At 37.8% G+C, this 21671-nt stretch overlaps 1 protein-coding gene and 1 long non-coding RNA gene across 2 annotated transcripts in view; both read right to left on the reverse strand.

Moving 5' to 3' along the window:
- LOC149673997 (CUGBP Elav-like family member 1) overlaps nucleotides 1-1304 on the reverse strand; it is a 110881-nt gene extending 109577 nt beyond the window's left edge. The window contains exon 1 of the mRNA XM_089839825.1: nucleotides 105-1304. The gene's annotated coding sequence lies outside the window, so the exon portion shown is untranslated. The remainder of the gene's footprint in view (nucleotides 1-104) is intronic.
- A 749-nt stretch (nucleotides 1305-2053) lies between these two features.
- LOC149674000 (uncharacterized) overlaps nucleotides 2054-21671 on the reverse strand; it is a 116911-nt gene continuing 97293 nt past the window's right edge. Inside the window, exons 6-8 of the long non-coding RNA XR_016366984.1 lie at nucleotides 10769-14973; nucleotides 5672-5861; nucleotides 2054-2571 (exon numbers count right to left, since the gene is read on the reverse strand). This is a non-coding gene — a long non-coding RNA (uncharacterized LOC149674000). The remainder of the gene's footprint in view (nucleotides 2572-5671; nucleotides 5862-10768; nucleotides 14974-21671) is intronic.

Consider the following 21671-nt stretch of genomic DNA (forward strand, 5'->3'; position numbering starts at 1 on the left):
AATAATGATTAATAACTTAAGTACAATTTAATTAAATTAATCTTGTAGTAAAATGCGAAAGAATTCTTTATACAATATACCAAGGCCCCAAAAAAAATGCTCACAATGTATATGGATTCCATCTCAGATTAATAATCTGAGATTCCATCGAATGGAAAAATGTAACCCTTGGATCCGGTTATTGAACTTGAAACTTCAATTAGTCATTTCGACTAAAATTTCACACGTTAAACGATTAATATCGCGTTTAAAATGTTCTCGGGCACTTAAATTAACTTTATTTATATATAATTATTGCTTTAAACGAGTTAAATTAGCCAAAAGAACTGAATTAAACAAGAAACTCCCGAACGTCTTCGCAACGACCACCTTTACAAGGTCAATAGCAGACGACCCTTCTTCTTGAAGTAGCCAGTGCCCACTAGATCACGTGCTCGGCAGTTAGCCAGCCTAATTTTTAGTCAACGAAATTTCTTTGAAAAATTCCTATCAATAATTGTAAGCCCATATCTCCTTAACTAAATGTTGAAGACCCCAATGTTTTTTGACACTTCCCACTCAACTTGATCCAAAGATGGCAAAGAACAAACAAGTTTATCAGAAACACCCTGTAGAACCTTCATAGCCTCCTCTAAACAACAGGCCTTACGCAACTTTACTATAATACGTATTTACAAGCAACTCGAGACTTCTTACAATGGGGTAAAACCACCCGCGAACTTTTGTCATCACAAGACTTCAAAAAGGAAAAAAAAACCAACAAAAATGCGGTTTCAAAAATAGTTGAGCTTGTCCGAAAAATAAAACAAGAGCCGAATGACGAAGAAATAAAAAGGAAAAAAAAACAGCACCGGGGACCAACCGCGAAATATACGAAATATATCGCGCTGCTGCTGCTACACAGAAACATGAAAAATGTATTACACTATTTATACCAGAACTAGCTCGGCTTGTATATTGTGTATTATTACACCCTTACTCAGTTTTCTATAGGAATTTCGGCTCCTTTCAACCTCGCGCTAAATTCTTGAGAAAACAATACTACGTTCAAAGAAAATGGATTCCATATAGTCCTTCTAAAAACCAGAAAAGAAAAGAAAAAAAAATACAGTTCCTTATGAGAAAATGGAAAATATAATTTTTGTTATTTCAACCAATGGGAAGAAAGCATTATTAGATCAAAGACCGAAAGAAGTCTCTGATGTGTTTAAAGGGAATGTATCACTCCGCCTTGAAATATTATCGGGGTTAGCCACTAATATGGACAAAGATATCGTCTGAATAATTCAGTTATTTCATTACCCCTTTAACTCCTTGTAATTGAAAATTTTGCGTGACTATATAGTATGTCGCTCGAACATACTATAAAGCTTTGAACAGAGCTTAAGTTCACTTACTTCCATGTGACAAGTAACGTTGTTTACAACATAAAAATTAAGTTTAAGTTAGGAAGAGGGCGTATTATGTTCTACAAAACATTGAATCGCAGTTGAAAATCTTAAAATTCAGACGACTTAAAAACAGGTCGATAAAATATCTGAATCCAAAATAACAAATACCACCGACAATCGTAAAATTTTTCATATATCGTCCGCTAAAGCGTAGCATACTCGATCATGCGTCAGTAAGGTATGATCCAGGGAGCTATAGCTAAGAAAAGGCGCTAATAAGGTGGTGCCATCTCGAGACTGCCAGTCGAAACTGGAAACCGGCGAACATTTTATGTAGTTAAGCGAGTAAAAATCAACTTCACCGACGTGAATGATAGATTTTAGTCTAGTTTACAGTAGTAGGAAACCTACCATGGCCGCCATCTCATCGACCACTATGGATTGGTCGCCATCTTGGATGAATGTCTATAAAACTACTGATATTCGAGTATCCCTTTATACGTATTTCCGTCATTGAATGTGTATGTAATTTTGCGACTTCAGGATTTTGTGTCCCATTGGTAATGGGCGAGCGCGTTTTCTCTCTCAAATCGACGTCACAAAAACTCGGTTATAAATTCGGTTTCTTGAAAATGAAAAGCGCAGGAAATATAGAAAGTGTATTTTGGCAACATAACAACCAGATATATTTTTATTATACAAAAAATATGGATTCAGAGAAATGATATTACGTTACCAAGGAAACGGAAATTCTTATAGTTGTCCATGTCCAAGAAAGGCTACTAAATTCCCGCGAAATCTCGATTCGTGGCTCTGTTCACATACAGTAGAAGGGTTGCTGTGCAGTTTTTCTAAATTCCCTTAACTTTGTTTTCTCATTTCTAAATTATCTCACCAAATATTCCAAGTTAAGGGTTTTCCCTGGCTTGCTATTACAAGTTTACAACCCTAAATAACTTCACTTCAGTTTCTTTACTTCGTGTATCTCACGGAATTTAAGGGGCGTGCCTTTGAGGTGTAGTACGATATCAAGGTGAAATTCTCGCTTATCACAACGCACTCGCACTGGTCCCTTGTTCGTACTGATGGTGGTATTCGTGAAATAGAAGACAGAGGAAGTGAGTGTGTCCCTTGATTCGGAAGGATTCCTCTCAATGGGACTTCTTCCGTTCGTTCCGTTCTGTAAGTAGAAAGAAGAGCGGGCTAGCTTGACTTCTTTTGAGACTCAGTTATTCTTACAACGCTAAAGGTTTAAGTTGATAAAATTGGCTTTAACACGTGTAACAATTCGATTTAAACGTTTAGCGTGTATTATAAGTATTGGCGCAATTTTCAGCGCGCGCGGCAATTTCCTTCCCGCCTTTTTTTGTCTCCCACATGCGCGTGTCGCGCGCCACTAAAGCCCGTCGCCGCAATATAAAATAAATATATTTCTAGGGATTTCAAAGTGATTTCGAAATTATTCCGGTCCCTATGAACATATTCGGTATTCGGGAAATACTACCGAGCGTCTATTGATTTAACCCCCAAATAGCGAATATGTAACTCCGTTTAGACCTGTGTTTCCCAAACCCTGTGTCGAAATACGGGAAAGAGAAAAAAATCACATAACATTTTACTGATAAACTTGAGCACCACTTGATAGTTTCATGTCATTAAATTGGAGTACAAATAATTATTCACATTGTCTCTAGTGACCAAATATAGAAAATATTCAAAATAAAGTTTTCTGAAATACAAAATGAAAATAATTCACAGATAATTTAAGACGCCTCACATATTAACATTGGATAAAGAAAGATGTAGCCTAACGCAACTTCGAAATAAAACTTTGTCAAACACTGTAGTAGACGATATACTTATTCATTAACTTTAGTACATTTACTTCTAAAGATTCAACGCGTAGGAATACAGTTGAGGGATTTTTGCTTTTTGGACTCTAGTTCTTTTCAGCAAAAGAGTGCGAGAGAGAGAGAGAGCGGACGGGGGCTCAATCCCCCATTGTTCGACTCCACTCGTTTGCTAAATTCAAGTCTTGACTAGTCATGGATGAAAAAGGAAGTAGTACTTCTTCAGCACGGGGAAAGGGGGGAGTGTGGGGGAACGAGGGGTTCGTCCCCTCTGAAACTTTTTTTCTTTCAAAAGAATCAAAAGGCAGGAAAGACGAAAAATTCCTATTTCTTTTACACAATAGGATAAGAACTATATACTCACTGGCATTCATTCTCGGAACTACTTCCCTCCTACGAGACTTAGCATTGGGGTATTCGTACGCTCTTCCCAAGTGCACTTATAAGAACTATAGGCAATTTCGAAACCTTGAAATAATAATAAGCGCGTCCGAAACTACGGCGGAGTTTTAAAGAAAAGTAGTTCCACAAGTAGTGGGGAAAAAAAATAAACTAGGGATAGCTAGCTTAGCTATTCGTGATCAAATAATTTCCTCGCGTAATTAGGTTTTAGTTTTAACGCAATTCTACAAAGAAATTCTAGAAATTTTCGACGAGGTTTCTTGGTTTTTGGTGGACGGTTAGGCCCCATTAATTCGTTGCCCATAAACTGCGTGAGAAAGGGGTCCCTCACTTTCGTAAGAACAAATCTAATAATCAACATTTCTAGAAGATTTGAGTTAGGAATGTCCAATCCCTCGGGAGGCGCACGGTGAAAGCATTTTAATTTGGGTGCCCAGAGCCTCAGAGCCTCTTATATAATAATTGCTAGCAACCTTTTCCCGCCTTTTCCGAATAAAATTCTCTGGGCGTAGTTTTGGCGGGAAAGCGCGCGCTCTCTCTCTTTATTTGCATAAATATTTGCGGAATAAAGCTAGAAAGGAAAATGTCTTTAATTACCGCTGGTAATTGGCTCTCCTCCGTCACCCATATTACGTAACACTCTTAGAAAGAGCACGTTTTAATAAGTTATCCTAAGAAAAATGTACGCCTTTCAAGCTTGCATCCTTGCTGAATTTCATTTCATTTTTTATTTCTATTTCAGCTCGCGCGCTACTATCTTCGTGGGACTGGACACTTCTCATATTACAATTTTAGAACTAATAGATACTGGACGCTCCTTAATAATAATGTTTCTTCCCACTCAAAAATATATAAAATTCAATTCAATGTACAATGTACCCTCTATTAAAATTGGCAATTTCAAAAGCAGTCGTTAAACATTCAGAAACAAAAACAAAAGTGTCCAGCCTCTCGGTGGGTTCACGCTCTATTCTATGCCAGTATTCCTAGGTAGTAGTTGGCGGGAGCTAGTAGATTTCCCGCGTATTAAAAATGGCGGGAAAAAGGCGTAAAGCAAGGGGATTACTTATGGGAAGATGGTGGTACGACGCGTTGCGCTCTTCGGCGTCTCTTTTCAGCAATACGCGCTAGCTCCACGCAAATTAATTTCTGACTCCCTGTAAACTCTTTGGCAGTAGTATAGAAGGCTAAATCCACCTTGATACTAGCCTTTCTTTATGGACAGCTGAGAGTGACCGTGTATGAAGTTTACTACACCTTTTTCCTTGGCCCTAATCAACTACTTGTCTTGTCTTCGCCCAGTAATGGAGACTTTAAGTCAACTGGTACATAGTTGGTGTTAGGCGGATAGATAGGGTGCAGACAAGCGATGCCAGTCATTTGTAAGTGCAGTTCAACCGTTATCTGCTAACGAGTGAAAGTTTGTTCCAGTCAGTTCCAAAGCTTAGATGCTCTCACAACTTACTGGCAACCCTGAAATGCAGTTAATGTTAAGAAACGTGGGAGAAATTTATCAAGCCCCATTGGGTCACACCATATGAAAATGTTGAAGCTGCGAAACGAAAAATCTTTGGGTCGATTACAAATGACTTAATGAACTACCACGTAGCATTCATTTTTTTGGTAATATATTACGTAAATTTTGTCTATCTACGATATTGTGACTCGAAATTCAAAAGGTGATCTTAAAATTTCACGACACATCGTTTGGGAAACACTAACTTAATCTCTCTAACGGCGTACACGTAGATGTTTGGAACTCCTGTAAATATTAGGGGCGTTTCACAAAATAATAATACAGGAAGAGGTGCGTTGTTCGAGTTCATTGCATATTACGCTTGGCCCTCGGAGGTGTTGAGACCTGTAGGGCCCGGAAATGAGATTCCCGCTTCAATGAATGCCTGTTACCGAGAACTAACTGCGTAGGGCTCTGCCCCCCCCTCCCCCGACCTAACACACCCTTCTCCAATTTGCAAGTCTAATTTTCTTTGCCAACACTTTTTTCCACAGCCCTCTCGTCTCTCTTACGTATCCTTCGATGAATTTCTTCAATCCTAACTTGAAAACCATTTCGACTTTCTTCATTGTTGAACAAGCGGCAAAAATTGAAGACGGGGCGTTGTTGACTTTAAGCTTGGAGGAACTATTACAGAGAGGTCATGCACCCATGCGGTTGGCATTTTAAAACACCTACGTGGGCCTACTCCTCAGGCAACATCTAGTGGATAAAATAATGAGTATTTTTTTAAGGTTCACTCATACGATGTGCCTAAAAATGAGGCAAGCGAGAGATGGTGTTGCAATCTTAGGCCCAAGTAAACTAAAGCATAGTGGGTAATGCCGAGCATGTCCCACCGTCTTTTCGCTTCCAATCAAGCTTTCAGTAGGCCTACATTATTGTCACAGTTATATCGGCCATTTTTAACCCCAAAGTTTATAGATTTCAACCAATGCACTTAATGCTAATTAAATCAGTTGAAACGTAGGCCTATATGGACCTTCTTGCACAAAGAAGTATTTTTGCTTCTACCAAAACTATAGTTTTGATTGGCAAAAAGTTTGCATTTTGCATTTGAGGAAATTATGGGAACACGTATTCATTAACGTACATCGTACAAATTCGCTTTTACTTCAAAATTGATTAAAGAGATTGAATACTCAGGAGCGATATGAAATGAAGGAATATAGGGAAGGGGGTGTTGCGTACCACGCACGTGCTATCTCGGTTTCTGTATTGGCGTGTTGGGGTTTAGTTTTTTTAATAAACTTGTTGATAGGAGAAAGAGAAGAAGAATCCTATATATCGGATCCGATAGAAGTCCTTCAACATTAGGTTTTGGAAAATTACAATACATATCGTAAGTATACAGTTCCTATACATGCACTTAAGGTAAAAGTACCTACCCAGAATCCGGCCATCGCGTCTTTATAATATAATATAATTTTCGTACATTGCTTGTTTGGATGTTAGTCTACACAATTAGTTTATTTCCTAATTTTATTTGCCAAACTGCATACGGGTTGATATCAGTAACAGTAAGGGAAGTTTCATTAGAACTGGTTGTTGGTTGAGATCTTCACGATGTTCTGACGGTGGCTAACCCCTTACCATTAAGCTTGTTAAGAACATTCTATTCTAGAACCCTAAGATTTGAACTTCATGGATAACCCCGGTTAATTAAGCTTTTTATGTACTGAAATTCAAGATGAAGAAGTTCAGAAAAAAAGCACCCTGCAGAGCCCAAAGACTATTTAGTGTTTAGATACACAGGAACAACAATTTTATTACACAGTATTATATTCTTTACGAAAATAGGCTTAACTATGTTGAAATTTAGTTCAGTATCCGACCCCCCTTTCTTTGTATGGGAAGAAAATTGTTCAGTTTTAAAAGACAAAACATTTTGCATATCCATAGAGAAGACCGTACCCCCGGTCTCCCCGCTACCCGTTCCCTTGATTCTATTCATCGCTAGCCAGCTTTCAAATTTGAATTTTAAATGAAATTTAGTAAGTGCCATTGAAACGGAACAAAATTTATTTTTCACTTTTTTTTAAAAAATAACTTCTATTGCAAATAGAGCAGAGAGAGAGAGATACTCCTTCATTAAGTCCGAGCCCCACGTGCCACCCCCCCTCCCATTTTCTACTGAATTTCTAAAGACCAGGACCAGGGACAATGATATCAGTTGCCGCCAAATGCCATGCAGTTTACACCCGTTTTCAATAAAAATGACAAAGACAAAAGACCCGCTCGCTGTAAAGTCAAACTGAAACTAGAGCCCGCCCAGATGAAGTCCGAATTTAATGTTTATAGAAAAAGTTGGGTTTTTTTTGTTTCATGAAAAAAGGGGAATTTGTTCTATTTTTTTCCTTCAGAAGTATAAGACACTAATTAATTAATTTGATGTGACTAAGAAGCAATTAAAATGAAAATTACGTGAAATACAACTTTTGACTGAATCTTTTCAAAGCTAATGCATGAGTAGAGGGACAAAATAATTTGCTCAATCAGCAGAATTTCCTAATTAATTCCAGGTGTTAATTACAAAATATCTCTACTTACAAGATTTATAATGAGCCTTTGAATTTTTTAACGACATACAAATTACTAAGGTGTAAAGGTTCAGGTTTACGGAGTTAAAAGCGTGAAAAAGTTCAAAAATATATAGAACTTGATATTATAAATTCTGGAAAAACACAGAAAGCTTTCCAAGTTATAAAAATTGCAAAATCCTAGTTAAAATTGCAAATTGTTAAAAAAAATTATTTTGAAATAATACAAGTTAGCTAGCTGGCTGCATCCTTTTAATTCAGTATCCCTTGGAAAGTTGCAAAACTCGACTAAATTTAGTAAACTTTTTTTTTCAAAATAATTTCAAAACAAAAGAAGTAAAGCTCTCGTGTAAAAATCACCATTGAAATAAATTTGGAACTCTCGAATTTTTGGAAACGATCAGAAAACTTTGATGAGACGAAAAGTGCAATAGAGACGAGTGGGATTAACATTCTTCAAGCCTAAAATGGATGCCTGAATGACCCACAAAGAAGCGCGCAAAAAGAATAGAGAGGGAGAGACCTCACGGGGGTCTAATGTCAAAGGCACAATGGAAAAGGAGCACCTATCAAACGCAGGAACCCCAACCCCTCTCCCACGCCCTGCATCCACACAAGCACCCCATGAGCCCCTCAGGCCCTTTCTTTCAAAAGAGCTTCCAAGTGCTCCTAGTTGCACCCCTCCCAACTGACGACATTAAGTTCAGTTATTTTTTGAGCTATTTTAATACATTGCAAATTCGACTCGAGATGAACTTGGAAGAATCTTTGTAAATTGCACGAGCCAAAGTTCGTTCATCCCATATTTATTAATACCAACAGAAAAGGGACATGGTGTTGTCCGTCCGAATATTTTTGACGCCGCCATTTTAAAATATGGCGGAGGTCATACATGCTTGCATGTTCAACCATCAAACCTGTTTATGTTATAGGACTTAGGAAACCGATACACTAAATATTAACAACTGAAACATACAATCAACGTTATTTCGTTAAGGAAGGTGTAGGTCGCCATTAAGGCCATTTTTCAAGATGGCGGGCGGATTAGAAATTTTTTTTTTTCATAGTTTCAACCTACTACTTCTTAGGTAAAGTGGTTTGGCCTGAACGTGTGCGTTACCAGACAAAATTAATTATAATGTTAAAATCTTTTAATTATATTAATTCACTATTCTCTAGGCGCAATTATTCGCTTTGTATCGTAATGTAAAGTCACGCCTGAAAAAATATATATAAAAACGTCAAAAGCTCATTAAGAAAAATAATAATTATAATTACAATAATAAAACAGACATACATTTACAAGGAACTATTACACGCCATTATTAAATCTCCATTAAGATAAAACGCAATAGCAAAACCCGTTGGCAAAAGGAACAGCAACAAAAAACAATATAGGAAAATTTATTAAATGTCTGCATATTCAGGATGAAAAAGTTGGAACAACTTGGAATTACTAACATCTGTACACGGGGAAAAAATACCCAAAAAAAAATTCAAACAACAAAAATAAAATAGCATAAGATTATCATCGTAAGTCTCATTTCAACAAAGGGGCAAAATACTCTTGCTTATCTGCAGAGGTACAAATATTTGGAAACTTAAGTTGGTGGTGGTTTAGTGGTACCGCTGAAGGGGCAGATATTTTGGGATAATCCTCGGACTCTGATATTATAAAGACGTCATATTCCAGAATGTTTTTATTTATGGGTCCAAATGGCATATATTATCTCATGGATGCCCCAAACAGATTAAAATGGACCTGAACAGACGTAGATTAAATTTATGGCTGATACCCAGGGCCTAAAATAATTTTATGGACTCATAATGGATTTATTTTGGGCTCTCAATAATATGTATTAGACCACCTAGAAAACCGCAAGAAAATTAAACCAACATTTACGTTAACCCAGGGCTTCAGATATTTTTCATTGCACCACATTAGCCCAGATCTGTACCAAATAGGTTAAATCCGGGCTTGTGAAAACGGACTTACGATTATAGACATACGGTACATACAAAGGAAGTCATTATTAAAAATAACAAAATGGTAGAGAGAGGGGGGAGGGAAAGACCAAACTGACCATTAATACAATTGTAATATCAGATATCGTTCGCGTGTATTCGAAGCCAATGATTAATGAAGGCAAAAGGAGGACAATTCAACAATTACAATTAGTACTTGCTCCTTTTAAAGCTAATCTTTATTAACGCTTTAAACGCTGACATTAGATGGGGGATCATTTGTAGGTGATGAGAGAGGGGATTTGCCCCACCCGGCGCTAACGACTCTTTCCACTTTGTTTAATTGCTCTCAACTCCCTGGCTCTCTCCCCGGTGACTATACCCTTCAACCCCCCTCCCCCTAAGAACCAACTCATCAAAAACTCATAAATGTATAGTTATGTTAGCGATACCCTTTAAAAAGAGACAGAGAACTAACTGTTTCTGAAAGAAATTTGGACGTACAACAGGTAACAGGCGTTCGTTCGTAAGTTCACCTACAAACCGGAAGTGTCTTTAAGAAGAATGGTGTGTTTAATAAGTAACTAGTTGTAAAGCTAAAATTGTTACGGGTTTAGAACAGAACGTTCTTAACAGGCTCAATGGTTAAGGGTTCGACACCGTCCCCGTGGGAGTGTAGTGTAGATCCCCTCGGTTAGTAAAACCCCATAACTGGAAAATGACATCAGGCGGAAAATGCCTAATTCAAAAGCGTGGCGCCATCTAGTCAGTCAACCATTGAAGCAGGTTCCAACGATACACTGGCTGTACCCTGATGCAACGTTGGTCTACCTCATAAATACAAGATCAGAGACATGGCCGAGATATATATTTGCTCCCATCATAAGTAAGATAACAGCAATAAGTATGAAGTACAGTCAATGTTAATAAATGTCTGATAACGACAGTATTCACTGCAGTGTGTTAGGTTTGGTAATGTTTAGGTAGCAAGGTATAATATAACCTATCATGAGAAGAACTCTCAATATCTTAAGAAATAGCAATATGGCAATCATGCAACATTGAGGAAATGCATATTATACTTACTACTATTGCACTACTTACAACTCGATTTCTGTTCCTTCTATATGGACTATATATTTCATAGGACGTCCGTAGTTCCCTAAACGCTGACCATTCAAGATGAAATGACCATGGTCTCGAAATAATCCAAATAGGTTAAGATCAAAGGAGTCCAGTATAGAGAGAGAGAGAGCTCGAGATGAGTTGGGTCCAGACTAGACGGCGACCCCCTTCCCTTCTTGGAAAGCCCCCCTCGGCATCGCCTCTACCACCAGAACCCGCTTGAAACGGATGATATTACAAGTCGGAAGCCAACCTGACAAGTTATACCACGCTACTATCAGAGATCCATTATACGAAGACTTCCAATTGGATGCCAAATATTGTACCATACAATTTGAAATAATTCTCGGATTTAAATTCCTACCTGACTTTTAAAGATGACGTTTGAGCCTTTATTGACTTAATTTCATTGTCAATAATTATTTTTAGTCAAATAATTTTTAGCTAGTTGTCAATGATAAGGATATTATTACTTACAATTAAGAAATTATCTTTTACAACTAATTTATTGTAACTCGCAACGCTGTTCAACTTTGATAGCAATTTTCCTAAAATAAGATTCTATGACCTGGTTAACTTTCACGAGTCATGACAAATAAAAAAATACATCAATATTAATAAGGATCCGTATACTTGGTATTACGAACTTCTGGTATTGGTGCGATGGAGGGAGCAATCACGGACACGGGGGTTCTTACTCCGTGTCTCCATCCATCTTGTATCATTTCCCCTTCCCCTCTCTTAACGGTGGCAACCGGGGGATGTACCACGTTCTTACGGAATACGGATTAAGAGAAAGTTGACCCCTGAACTCCGTATCTTTCCTCCCCATTCCACCCCCTAGATTAAAACTATAGGGTTAGTATTATTTCCAATTAAGATATGTCAGTCGAAATTAAATTCGTTAACTATAATGGAAATAGCGAAGCCTGAAATACACTAAATATTAATTTGTTTGTTTCCACATTTTTGCCCGCCATTTTTAAAGATGGCGGCGAATTTTAAAAATCTTTCTCGGTGAGTACCTTCTACTAATAAGTAACATCCCTGCAAAATTTCAGCTTCCTAAGTAGAGTGGTTTATGCTGGGCGTTGATTACAATTCCGTCTGTCAGAATAATACACGGATGCAATGCGGGTAAAGAGTTTTACAGGCGCCCATAGAAAATACATGGCCATTTTCACCCCTTTAAAGTTGGCTTCCAATAATAAATAAATTTAGGGTAAAGTACTTCACTTCAAAAACGCTATTCTTAAAGAATTACTAGGAGGTTATCCTCCCTTTTTTATATTTCAGCTAGTGATTTTTCAAGCCCTTGGGATCAAAATACAGATATGCTTATGGAACGAGGGTTTTCTTTCTTTTTTTCGGGTAGCGATGGTAATGGAATTGTTTTTAACGATTTATTGGAATCTGTTGAAGGTTTATTGACAGCGCCTTTCCCCATCCCAACCCCCAAAAAACCCCGAAACGCGAAATCATTTTTAGCTTCCTTTGCTTCTTCAGATATTTTCCTCGACACAAAAAGTCAAAAGGCAGAGCCGAGATTTTTTTTGTTTATTTTTCTTTTGGATTTCTTATTCTCCTTTGGGGTCCAGAATTGAATGAATGATTGTGAAAAATGTCCTTTTCAGACGGTAATTGCTCTTTAAATATGCAACACCCCCTAACGACAGAGGCGAGAAAGATTAAATAGATAACCCTCAATGCTATCACTATAAGTGACGTAGGAACAATAAGTATGAATTACACTCAACGTTAATAAGGGTATTTTAATTATTTTGTCAATTAAAACTAGGCCTAGGTTTCGTAGTACCAATGAACCACTAGAAGATGATGTAGAGCAATAGATATTAATTAGTAATATGGCTGGTTTTAAAGTTTTACCCATATCAGAAAAGAAAACCGTAATTACTAATCAGAGCTGCTTATTTTTAGTATGTTACTGAAGCTATAAAATTAAGAAGTGGAATCTTACGAAGATTTAACATTACGCTCATCAAATTCTAGATTTCGGTGATTCCCTAGACAACAGGATGACTAAGACAGTCGCAGGTCAACGCCACCCGTAATTTGCTAAACGCGTACGCGGAGAGATGGTCAAATTGTGGATTTCTAGCAGACGGCTTTCCACGAACAGGGAAAGTAAGGTAGGTACGTGGCAGGGTGGTGGTGGTTGTCAGCGGGCCACAGGTCCTCAATAGTAAGGGATTCCCTTTGTGTGTGTGTGTGATATGAAGGCCGATTCATTTTTTATGTCCCCCTAGGTTGCAATAACGATTGAAGGGAGAGTATTGTCACCGGACATCTTTCTTTCCGTGTAGAATTGGTGCTGTTATTATTCGAGCAGCGAGCAGGCCGTCATTGCGTCGCCACCTACTACCCATCTCTCTACCCAGCATCCCAAGGGGAAGAAATAAGGCTTTCCTCGTCATACCGGACCCTAGCTCCGATCGAACTCCAATATTGATTCATTCAGGGGTTATTTGAAAATAGAAATTGTTGATGAATGTTTATTTGTTGTTAAAAGGTTCAAATATTATTTAAAATAAATGGTTACTATTAAAAAGCTTGTAATGTTAGAGTTTTAGAATTCCCCAAATATACAGGGTGTTTCAAAAAGGGGATAGAACCTAAGTACATAGGGTGGGATTTTGAGTCGAAAATGGTTAATGACATTTTGCCCTAAGGTCCACCGTTTTCAAGTTCTGTAATTGGAGTGTTTTACGGATTGTTGGAGTGATGCCCAGATAGAGTCGCAAGTAGATAAAACCAGTCGTGGTGGTAGCTAAAGGTGTTAATAACATTTCATCAGGGCACTCAATATTTTCAAGAATGGCATTATTTTGGCGTATCAATAACTATGTATTAACTGAGCTTGGATCCCAATTAGGTTAAACCAGCCTTGGTGGTAGCTAAGAAGGGGGCTAATTACCCACGTGTTTGAATAAGAGCGAGAACGCAAACACATCTTCTACGAGCTAGGCGAAAATAAAACCAAGTAAGCAAGCACTGATAAAGTCATAAAGTCAAAGGGATAATGAAATGGCATAGCGGCCAACGATAACGATGGTATTAAGAGATGATTGGGGCAGTGTATGGGGGTTGGGGGAAGTCCGCTTTCCGGAAACACAGTAAGTAATCCTTTCCGATTGCTTAACCGTCAGACTCTGGATCTTCTTGCATCGTATACGTTCTGATAGAAACGGAAAAAAAGATTCTAGGAATTAGACAAAGATCTAAAAAAAGAGAGAGAGAGAAAGGTTCGACGGTGTTTGATTCCCTAACGTTTGCCTCTCACATTTCCTTCCACAAGATACCGGAGAGTATCTACCCGAGAGGTACAACACTAAAATTATTTGCCCAAAGAATATGATATGAATTACACTAAGGTCAGTTTTACTTCACTGACCACCTCAATTTTAACCGACTCGAGTATATTGGACACGATACGAAATGTTGAACCCAGGGCTTTCGGGATTGAATCCAAAAGCCAGGCCCTAATACTTAAATTCTGTTGACCTCGCGGGCCGGATTTAACCTATTTGTTTGCCCTATGTAAACACATATCATTTAGTCATTACCAAAGGTAAACCCAACAAAACCAAACTTACTAACCTAAAGCTAACCTAACAGAAACAAACCTAACAAAACCTAAAGCTAACCTAAAAGAAACAAACCTAACCTAACAGAAACAAACTTAACCTAACAGAAACAAACCTAACCTAACAGAAACAAACCTAACCTAACAGAAACAAACCTAACCAAACCTAAAGCTAACCTAACAGAAACAAACGTAACTAAACCAAAACACCACGAACACGGTTGCCATCTGATACCCGTTGAACTTAATGCAATAATTGACTTATGTTAAGATATCGTAAACGTAGTGAATGACCCCTCGGATATGGCGGGCATTTTCTGATCCCTGAATTTCCAGCTTTTCCCATTGGACCAAAGAAAACTTTCAAGATGAAACGCTACCACCGTCTAAACCCGAGTTTCAGTTTAAACCAACGATAGCGGTTAAAGGCGGAAAACTATAGCTTTGTACGTGGTGTTATCTCTCCTCAAAAAGCACGTGTGGCTCCTTGAAGGGATTCCTGGGGTCCATTTTGCTAAATCCCACCATTAGCGATCGCCGATAGACTCAACTGAGGATAGATCATCCCACGCAGTAAGGTCTAAGAGAAATAAAAGCGAATTTCAGGCTATTTCTATGGTAGGTTTGGGACTAGGGGATTAGGTTATATTCTCATTGCATTCTTATCTTGGTGGTTTAAATCCTATGAGTCAGTTTTGGGTGTCGCGAGGGAGGAAGCTTTCACCATGATTGCTTTTAAGTTGTTTTTGCACACTCGCGTACCACCCGCAAACAACCAACGCAAAAACTGGCGCGAGTCATAAGTTAAAAGAATGACACAATTTGCCAAAAATACATAGCAGCGTTGACACAATCTTTAGACTTAAATTCCTAGCTATCGTTTTTCTTGTTTTTCCTTACTTTTATTTACCCCTGGGTTTTCAGGCAAACAAAAGCTACTTGTCAATGTTAAGAGCATATTTGTTTAGAATGATTTTTGGATATCAACAAATCAACTCTTCTGGAAATTATGTTTTAAAACATAACGTTGTGATGCAATACTCTTCAACGTTTATTGCAATTTTGACCTGTTGCAACCATACATAGATAGATAATTTAAATTTTGTCGCTGTGGAAAAACAAGAATTTACACATCTTCATTCTCAATCATCAGGTGATATCTGAGGAGGGTAAGGTTAGCATAACCCTGCTAACTAACTATAACACAGAACGTCTTCATTCCAAATTCACAACCTTTCTCTTCCTTGTTTCCACGCGCGCAACTATTTTCTATTTTGTCGGGGGTGGGAGTGTGCGGCGCGTGAGAACGAGTGGGAGTTTGGCGCTCTTGATATTGGTAACCATGGTAACACGAGCTTTAGTAAATGTACTCATCCCCCTTCCTTATAGTCTACGCTATGCTAAGCCTAATCAGAAAAGAGAGTATAGAGTTTGGGTGGCATTAATTCGCCGAAAGAGCTAGAGAATCGAGACTACAGAGCCATTTTTCTCTCCAAGAAAGGTAATTGGAGATTACTGGAGAGAGAGAGAGAAAGTTAGGGGAGGGGGAAGGATCATCTTCCTTTCAAGATACAGACTGACCCTTGGTCATCAACGGTAGTATAGTAGAATTAAAGCTATAGTACGATAAACTCTAGCTAGTACCTACTCCTTTTCAAAGATTAGATTCAACGGACAGGACTTGACCGTATGATGTCTGCTTAAGTTGGCCTTGGCAAATCCATTTCACCGTAGTTTGCGCCAGTTGGTGAGCCAAGATAATGATTTCAGAGAGAAATTAAGACTTAGCCGTTCCGTTTGAACTATAGTCAGTATATTTGAGTAACTTGAGCTAACTAATAGAGCTCATGACAACATTGCAATATTCATGTTAAGCAGAGAAACAGAGGGAGTTAAGTTTCTCAATACCTCTCAACAGCGAATCAACTATACAATCTATAGAGTGGTTTTGATAAGTCTGCCATAAACTAAAGGGGATGTTCTTTGGTCGATTTTGAGTTGAAAATGTTCAATAATAATTGGCCGTACGGGGTCTACAACATTTAGTTAAGGAGGTATGGGCTGTCCTAAGACAAAGAAAAAAAATCACACATTATTATCCCTTTAAAAAACATACCACACTTCTATTCCCACTTCACTATCCCTTTAAGGTAATAAAAATTTAAAATCACGTGAAATAAAAGTGTATAACATCAAAACTAAAGAAGTAATAATATTTCAGAATTAAATAAACTTTGAGGACGAAATTAAATCTGGTCCTAACTTTTTTTTCTTCTTTTTCATCTTCTCATCTTCTGGCGACAGAGTAAACCCCCGTCTACCCTACACCAACCCGAACCCCCGGTCTCCCCCCCTCACCCCCCACATCGTCTTGACAGAAAAAAGTCCATTAAAAATACTAGGGAACTGCTTCTGTCGCCCGCTAAGGAGAAGATGGGATAGCAAAGAGGAAAAACTAATTTATAAAGTTTAAAATGGGGGGAACTGAGGGGTTCGGGTTGGCGGGGGCAAAGACCCCTTACTATATAGCGCCTCTTTTTAAGAGTCTTGCTTGCAGCATGGGTGGTGGGGGGTTCAACGGAGGGGGGAGGAAGGTCGGGCTTCTAACGAGAGTGTTATAAACTACCATCTCTACATTTTAAAAGAAGGGAACCCTTTAAAAGAAATAGAAAAATCTCTTGGACGCTTTACATTCTGGCATAAGTTTATAATACACCGTTTCCTCTTAAGTTTGATATTTATAATCGGCGGGTTTTGACTGACAATCAACGCCCGGCGAAAATTGTTTTGCCTAGGGAGCAGAAACCGTTTTTGCTGGGTCGTTAAATCACTCTTAAGTAGTACAAAGCCCCTTAAAAAGATTTCCACAATTTCCCTCCATCTTCAAAAATGGCGGCCACTCATAAGTATAGCCTACATAAATCTTATTTAGTATATTGGTTTCCTTTATCAAGTAAACATGCTTTATGTTTAAGTTTTACGGTTAAATATGTCCTCCGAAATCTTTGAAGATGGCGTCCATCCAGAAATGTAGCTTACACCTTCCATTAAGAATAACGTTGATTGTACAGTACATTTCAAACGTTCCGTTATTATTCAGCATATTGCTTCCCATTATCCTATAACGGGCTTTATAGCAAATTAAAGTCTTGCGGTAAAATATGCCCTTCGCCATCTTGGAAGATGGTTGGCAACAAAAACGTCCTTACGCGGGCAACTCAGTACACTCTGAAACTTATTGAGTTATCATTTCTTTATGTTGAGTTGGAGGGCCAGAGATGAAATTCACATATCATCTCCTTAAAAAATGTTACATAAAAAAAAAATAAGATGGTCACGAGTAAATCTCATCAGCTACTAAAACCGGAGTAGATTTATGCAGGAACAGTAAAGAGACACAACGATCTAAGTAACTACATTTCAAAATTCTACTTAAATACGATAATCAGACTTAAATGTACTAAGCACTAATTTATGGTTTCTGCCATTGGTGTTGATGATCCAATGAAATTCTAGAATTCGTAATCACGTGTTTAGTTGCCTACAACTGGCCGAAAATTTTCAATACATTTTACTAATCCAATCATTTTTAAACCAAGCTTAGATGAAGTGCAGAATAAAAAATGTTTTTTGCTTTAAATATATCAATTCGACAGCGCTGACTCCCGAGTTTAAAACTTAAAAAAACAAAAACTAAGGTTCAGATAATCTATTTAAAATTGCCGACTCGAATCTGGGTCGCCTAAATTCGTACGAAAAATAATTAGAGATAAAAATTTGGGAGATACAACATTGCGTCACTGAAATAGCGCATTCCGTAACCGTTGGTCGAGCAATTTCAAAATTTTACTTTAACAAGTTGGGCAAAATCAAAATACAAACTCTCCACGTAAAGCATCCAGGAAGCAAGCTGCAAAGTTAGCAAAATGGTGTAAGATGGCAGACTAGTGGCCAATAAGAGTGTAGATTAGTACTAATAAAACGGAACCAAAGCAGTACTAGTTAAGTAGAGGCTAACAGCTTTGGCATTTCTCGCTTTCATTTTATTTGTTTAATTTATTTTCCATCCGTAACTTAACTAAGGTATCATCCAATCCTAACTTGACCTAGGCGGGAAAATGTCACGGAACATTTTTCACTCAAAATCGTCCAAAGGACATCCCATATAAAAGGCTTTTTCACTTGTCTCCGATTAGCAATCTGCTTAAGCGGCCACAAATAACAAACGCACAAACAATTATTTCATAATCTCTCCATAGACACAGTTCACTCGGGAGAGTTACAAAAACTGGGTATGAAAGAAGATAAAAAATGTAAATTTGTTTTCCATCTTGAGGGATTAACATCGCCTTCCTCCCCCTACCGGTAACCCCCCCCCCCCCTCACACACACACACACATCCGCAAAGCCCCGACAGACAAAAAATGGATCTACTTTTTTTTCATCTTAAATAAATGGCCTTACGCATTGAAAAAAATGAATCCAGCTATAATCTTAACGGGGGGATATTCCCCCTGAACGGTAATGAGAAATTACTCCTTTGCCCTTGTTATATTAATACCACCATAGAGAATATTACCAAGAGGAGCGGAAGACTGAGCCCTTGCCATGATTTGTAAATTAAAGGGGATGTTATTTGGGACCTTTTGAGGTGGCAAAATGTCACAGACAACATTTTCGACTCAAAGTCACCCAAAGAACATCCAGACTTATCAGAAACACCCTCTACATAAGCTTGAAAATATTACTGAATATTTAAAGGTGCAAGACTGCAAGAGGTAAAAACTAAAGGCAGATTTAAGCAGACTACCAAACAGACGACGCTAATCACAATACTCCATGGAACTAGAAACCCTATAACTCAGGGACGGGGTTTTGCTGAATCTTCTACTCCTCTTGGTGTATTCTCTTTGATACCCCCAAAAGAAACCCCCTGAATCCCATCTCCGAGTCTTAGAATAAATTAAGGGATACAAGACATATATTATAAAACAAATAAAAAATAATTACAAGCTTCAAGACTTGGGAGAGGACAGCAAGATTTATTCCAAGTCCCGCTACTCTTTATACGTTCCTACAGCCCCAAAAGAAATTTCGTATTCATTTTAATTAACGTTTTTGCAAGCTGACGACAAAATATAAAAATGGCATCACCCCACTTCGTAAAACAAAAAAGGAAAAAAAAAGAGACATATTATAACTCAGCAGTAAAAAATTAAAATAAATAAATATATCAAGCACAACTGATTAAAAAAAAACGATATACTGCAGACCATTTTTAATATATTATACAGGGTATTTCTGATAAGTCTGGTCATCTGGTATAAATTAAGGGGGATGTTCTTTGGACGAACGATTTTGAGTCGAAAATGTAATTTCTATCTCCATTTTGCCGTCCGGGCAACTGTTTACGAGTTAAGATTGAAGCGGAGCCTCCGAAATGAACTAGTCCCATGCATGTCAAATTTTATGTGGGGAAATATCCAGTTTGTTAAGGAAAATATTTTCACCATATGTGTGTACGAGATGGCGCTTATATTAACGTTGTGACAGGGATCTTCCTTAAATTATCGTTGATATTTTTATGATAGAGAAAAGTTTCATCCAAAAATTAACGTAAATGTTTTTGGGGCTATTCACTTTTTATTGAATCTTTCGGTTAGATTGTATTGATGACAACAAAATAAATTATTTCAATTAAAATTCAGTAAGAGTAATAAAAACGTATACTTACAATCCGCGACCTTGGCCCAAACACTTAAGCAGTCGACAGGGTCACAGGGTTGAACTTTGTTTATTTTACGGTAATATAAGCGACCCCAAGCGTAAAACCACGGCGAACTAAACTGGTTAAAAAAATATTCTCGCTTCCCGACACGCATGGGCCTAGTTCATTTCGGAGGCTCCGATTGAAGTATTTTAGAGACAGACTTATATTAGAAACACCCTGTATTCAGGACTTATAATTATAAATATATACAGAAATAAATTAGCTACAATTATGCTTCCCCTCATTTTCACCTTATTAAAAATTTCCCTTCCCCTAGGGGGTCACGTGAAAAAGAAGTTTTGTATTTGGGAAGGTGCACTTAAGAAAAAGAAGACATTTAAAATTATCGCACGAGCTCGAATAAAAAGAACGTCACGTGCGATAAGAAACATAAAAAATACGTCACGTGCCACAAAAATTGTCACGCGCATTGAGATCGAAGAGGTAGGACACTAGCCAGTTTTTATAAATATTTAAACTATAGCTTTCAATATAAGGAATTCACAAAAAAAATCTGTAACGTTAAATGGTGTGTACACGGCTTTAAAGGCGTATATACATATACTGTACATCGAGGGCTAATCGACTATGATGTTACCAGAGGTACGACGTAGGTAGTAGCATCGAAGCTTGCGGGTGCATTCGGGTGCTGTGCAGGAATAATCAAATTGGACGGAAACCTTAAAAGATAGGACTGGCAACATCTGTTGCTTGCTCTCCGAGCTCGAGGAGTAGTCGTGGCGGGGAATATGGGGGGAATAGGGGGAGGGAAGAGAAACAAGAGATTTAAAAGAATTGATTTCGTGCAAGAGCCCAATTGTATTTGCAGAATAAAAGCTGCACCTACCAGTAAGTATAGGTATGCTATATATAAGTGTATACACCGGTAGCCTCAAAAGAAGCTATGATTGTCTATATTACGTTTCAAAGCGAGCTTAGAAACGATGCGTTTAACGGGATAAAAAGCAGGAAATGAATACCCTTTCGAGACTGCCACCAAAAACCTTATCTTCCAATAAAAGGGACATTGAAATCAAAGGGAATCGGAAGATTAAGCCTTGGCCAAGTCTTAGGGCTACCAAAACAAACTTTTAGGTAACATCCTCCCTAATTTATGGCAGACTTATCAGGAACACCCTTGATGTTTTCAAGATAATATGGAAAATAAATATTAATTAAAATTGCAAGATTACAATGAAACGTTTCAATTTAAACCCACTCGGATTCTTAATCTAAAAACTCTTACCAAACGATCATGTAATATAAGCTTACCAAAATAAAATTTAAAGGTGCCTGCTTAAACAGACTACATACTAAACTAGCATTCATGAAACGGATAATAATGTGGTAACTTACTTAACATGCATCAAGTTATCATACTAATGGGAAATTGAACATGTGGGGCAAAATTTTTCCAAAATCAAGTCTTCATTCTCTCTTGAGAAAAAGCAATTTCTTTCAGTCGAAAATCTCGATTCTTAAAACGGAAAAGAACATTACACTTTTTT

Source organism: Phalangium opilio, unplaced genomic scaffold (genome assembly GCF_054372755.1).
Source record: "Phalangium opilio isolate 3A_F unplaced genomic scaffold, DU_Popi_V2 ptg000048l_1, whole genome shotgun sequence".
Classification (NCBI taxonomy): domain Eukaryota; kingdom Metazoa; phylum Arthropoda; class Arachnida; order Opiliones; family Phalangiidae; genus Phalangium; species Phalangium opilio.